Genomic DNA, 5,000 nt, shown 5'->3' with positions numbered 1-5,000 from the left:
AACAATGACAGCTAGAGTTGAAATGGTGAATTAATATACGTGAAGTGCCTTGGAGCGCTAAACTTTACATTAAAATAAAGAGTATGTAATTTAATGTGACTTTTAAACCGATTCTTATGCAAAGGTTATCTAGCTCTTGAGTTAATAATCGTAGCGATTAACATAAATATATAAACCACATTTTGGAAATAGGTTAAGCGACTGATGAGCCAAAAAGCAAAGGAAAGAGAAAACTGATTCATCCACAAATGCTGCATTCTTGTTCATGATGTGTGGCCGGTCATTCATGCACTAAAAAAAAAAGCCAGAGACTTGCTATCAATAATAACTTTAATAAGGACACCATTTTAAAGCAAGCTCAGTAATAGAAAGTCCATTATTTAGTAACTGAGTTATAAGAATGGCCTCCGGGACTACATTAACTAGAGGAAAAATAATTTTAGATCGTTTCTCGTGCAATTCCTGAGTCATTCGATTCATTTCGCTCTTTTTCAACACATTTCTTGCTGGCCTCAGTTCTTTATACTCTAAAAAGCACCGAGAAAGTTAGGACATTTCTCTTCTAGTTAGTGCTCGTGCATCTTTCACCGGGTAACAAGGCTGTTAATTTTTATTCTTCAAGTTCACCTTAAGAGAAAACTTTAGTGTGAAAGTTTTTTTTAATTAACTATGTTTTCCGTTTTTTTAATCCTCTTGGGATTATCTACTGAGTCATTTTGTAATACCAATTTTTGGTGCATAAATTTCAATGAAACGCAATTACCGGGCACCTCTGTAGATGTCTGTGTTAACGCAACGTCAAGTCAATATATAACAGCCATGCCTGCATTCTGTGATGAAAAATACTTGATACAGCACTGAACTTGAAGCTTTTCTTCAGTATTTTTCATATAGTTCAAATGACATTCGTCCATCGATCACACCAACCTCAAGATTACGTACTTCTACGCTTTGAAGCTTCGACAGCACAAATGCTTCGATTTTATCCCAAAGTTTTGGTGGGTTTTTACTCTAATAGACATGGGCCAACAGAACAGAAATTATTAGAATATCTCGTCTTTTGTGACTAAATTAAGACTTCATTAATTTATATGGAAAGGCAGAGCAAGTTCTTATTCCTTGATGAAAAAAAAAAAAATTCATATTTTGTGCTAGAGAAAGACGGCATGCTGGTGAAGAAAATCTGACAATATCGTTGTTCTTATGTGTGAGCATGGACCAAGGAACCAGGATAATCGGTTATCAATCTCTCACTGGTTTGACTTTTAGCTTTTTTGGTCTTTTTTAACCAACCGGCGCGGAAATCATTTCAACAAAATTACACCACTTCCACAGGTATGGTTAGGCCATTTAAAAGAGAATTTTCTGTGATTCATAAATAATTTTGAAGATGGGCCCAACTGGTAGCAAACCGAAGAAATAAAATTTTGGACAACCTATACTCTAAGTGTGCAGGGGTGGCGCAGTGGTGAGAGCACTCGGCTCCCACCAATGTAAACCGGGTTTAATTCCCGGTCCCGGCGTCATATGTGGGTTGAGTTTGTTGTTGGTTCTCTACTTGCTCCGAGAGGTTTTTCTCCGGGTACTCCGGTTTTCCCCTCTCCTCAAAAACCAACCCTGCCAAATTCCAATTCGATCCGGAATGCACGGAAACATGTTGAACGAGATCCTGAGCGCTCTTAAGGTGTTCCGTGAGTAAATAAATTCCAATTCCAATTCCAATTAAAAAAAAAAAAATTGTCAGAGCTGGCCTGTCAAACCCATCAGTTTCCAAAGAAAATGCAACAATTTGAAGGAACACTTGTATGATAATCCCTCGCATTTTCATTGTTCTGGAGAAGTATATAGCATCTTCGAAGTGTGTTAATTTGAAGGCGTTGTTGAGTTAGTCCTTCCAAATGCCCGGTCTGGTCGGTCAGTTCTGTCAAATGGAAAGCTTCCTAACTTTTGAATCCCCCAAAAGCCTCAGTGTTTTATCGGAGAAGGGTATAGGAGTTTGTAAGGGGGACAAAAAGTCCCGGGGGGACTCCCATATAAAAAGGGGAGGTAAATTTTGGATTTTGGTCTCACTTAGGGTGTTCTGGGAAAAACGCCATCATATGTAGCTGTGAAGGTCTCTTTTATGGTTGTGCACGAAGTAATATAAAAATGTATATTTTCTGTGTGTATTTTTAACTCTTTCTATTTACTTCACTGATTCATATAGCCTGTAGTTGAAAGGCCTCTTTTACGGATCAAAAAAGCCTTGACCACGCCCAGATTGGTCTCCTTTAGGGGTTTAATTTAAAATTTCCGACGAGCATCCCTCCTTTTTTTATATCGGAGTCCCGCCCCCCGGGCAAAAAGTAACTGCAATTTCTCATTTCTCAATGAACCTTTATATTTCACGAGAAGCCCATCACCCAGAGATGTCGAACTGCCTCATTTGGCCTTGAACCGTCAGTTTACTGTATTATCTAAATTTAGAATACGGGTCCCACCAAATTATCGCCAATCAGATCAGGCTTGATGACCATAACGCCTCTGATTGATCGGGAATCAAGTAACCGCACGAGGGATTGCTCGTGCTTAAAAATGATGCAAAATCATGGATCACGCAAGGAACAAAATACGGTCACGTCTTTTTTCCCCCTACAAAAGTCTACCAGTAGCCGTTCCAAAGCGAGCAAAGCGTCATCGAGGGAGCAGTTGAAACTAAGTGTATATTTTGGGGAGAATCGTTGGTACCCTTTTCGAGTGTCGTGAGCTCATCAACGTAGTATTTGTTAAGTAATGAGGGCATCACGCTATAAGTATTTTGACTGTTATAGCGCTAATAGTTTGATTAAAAACAATAATTATGGAACACATGTGTTATTTAACAATTAGACCCGTAGCAAGGGCTACGGGTCAAAATCCCATGAGGCGAAGCCGAATGGGCTATTGACCCGTGGCTCTTGAGGGCGAAGCGTCTAATTGTTTTAGTATTACCCAACTAGTCGGACAGAAAAAGTAATAACAAAGTTGGCAAATTCAAGTTGAAGAAATATTTATTTGGGCGGATAAAACGAAAGAAAGCGTCGCGCTTTTCGCTACTCGAGGACTATTACTAATAGTCCTCTAGTAGCGTAGCCAATCAAAATGCAGGATTTGCATTAGTCCACTAGTTGGGTGATACTAAAATGCGATATCAGTTTTGTTGGTGATCAGTAGCCTAAAGCCAAACAGCGTGACTTGCCAGCGTGTACAGCACGGGATATTGCCGGAAAGTCACCCATCCATTAATCCCAAACCAACAAGACGCAAGCCGCAACACTATCACATGAGGTCGAGGTTATTTGTGTCACAACAAGATAACGTCCAAAGGCTGAAATACCCGGGGGTCATCTCGCGAGACTGACACAATTAGAATGCATTCTGCTCGAACACAAACAGATAAGACAATAAACTGATGGGCCGCATTCCATCGCAGACCGAGACTTCTGGGCTATATTATTGGACTTCTGATTTTACTGACTGCCGAAAACTTTTTTAGAGTTAGTTTTCCATTGTTTTGTTCACTGTTCAAAAATAATATGGACGACAACGCCAGAAAGAAAAAAATGTTATTGGTTAAGGCTGGTTTTCACTAGCGACGGAGTCGGAGTCGTGGTTGGAGTCGTAAGAGCGCTTATGACCTAGTGAAAATGAAAGATCGGAGTCGGGGTCCGCTTATGGCTCCGTCGCTTATGATCCAGTGAAAACTGGATTGTCGGAGTCGGAAGCAGAAGCGGAAAAACCAACCAATCACAATACTTGGAATCGGGCATTGTGATTGGTTTATTCTTGCGCCTCTGCTTCCTACTCCGACAATGCAGTTTTCACTGGATCGTATGCGACAGAGTCATAAGCGGAATCGGTATTCTGCTTTCAACTCCGACAGTTTGATTTTCACTACATCGTATCGCTCTGCGCTCCTGATTACGACTCCGACTCCGTCGCAAGTGAAAACCAGCCTTTAGAAGGGGAAAAATACGCTTGCGGCAAGTGTTGCGTGCATTTTAGCACATTTCGTTGACGTACTGTACATGTACAAACGACAACGTCATACACTAACGAAATTTAAGGTTTCGACAGTGAATCGTGCATTCTCTATCCTTACCTCAAAACCGCTCCTACCACTGAGTTATGGCCAGGATAGTTCTCTCTTGTTGTACATCGTAAACAAACTGGAATAATCGTTACAAAAGAGTAACGTTCCATCTTGAAGTGACGTTTTGCGCAGGAGCCATCGTCGTTTCTTAAGCTTCCTAATAAGTGAGTGATGGCAGGGCATGGTCTGGAAAGCATCCGTGCATGAGAGTTCGAATCTTTCGAATCTTCTTTAGATGCTTTATGACACTGAATTAAACAGCAGAAGATTTGAGGGAGTTTGGCAAGCTGTCAAACCAGGTTCACTGTCAAGCTGACACAGCTTAGTCTTGCACACCAAAAGGGGCTAGGTCACGCTATTTTAGGTAATTTTGTTTAATTTTGTTAATTATGAGCTCTAAACGTCAAATTGGCAGAGCAAGAGTCTTTCATTTGCAAAATCACGGCCACATAACAACTGAGAATGATTTTCAAGCGTTGTAAATGACATTTTGATATAGACTGATATAAATTTGAAAAAAGGTGGGCCGACGTTTTTCAAATTTACCCAAATTCAATCCATTTCAATCCTTTCCAGTTTTGTCCATCCATGTGCCTTCTTGGCTTCCCTGTGTTTTGTTAGAGTTCTTCTATAGTTTTGAACAGTTATTTTGATATTTTAGTTAATTCTATGACCATTCGATCTGTGCTGAAAATGCCTGAAATAGCGTGACCTAGCCCCTTTAATGAAGGAGACGGTGAATTTTTGAAGACGACCCGAGCAAACTCGAAGAAGAGGATTGCCGAATATTGGAGTATTGCTACCAGGAATAGAAACTGAAATCAGATGCTCCGCGTACTCATTAAGATGCTTTACCACGGAGATGTTGGCATTTAGCCATTGACCTGGT

General features: G+C 40.4%; 1 protein-coding gene across 1 annotated transcript in view; it reads left to right on the top strand.

Moving 5' to 3' along the window:
* Positions 1 to 5,000, top strand: part of LOC138041539 (glycine receptor subunit alphaZ1-like) — a 17,485-nt gene that overhangs the window by 722 nt on the left and 11,763 nt on the right. The gene's annotated exons all lie outside the window — the stretch shown is intronic.

This window comes from Montipora capricornis, chromosome 3, assembly GCF_036669925.1.
Source record: "Montipora capricornis isolate CH-2021 chromosome 3, ASM3666992v2, whole genome shotgun sequence".
Taxonomy (NCBI): Eukaryota; Metazoa; Cnidaria; class Anthozoa; order Scleractinia; family Acroporidae; genus Montipora; species Montipora capricornis.
This window is presented reverse-complemented; position numbering and strand designations above follow the sequence as displayed.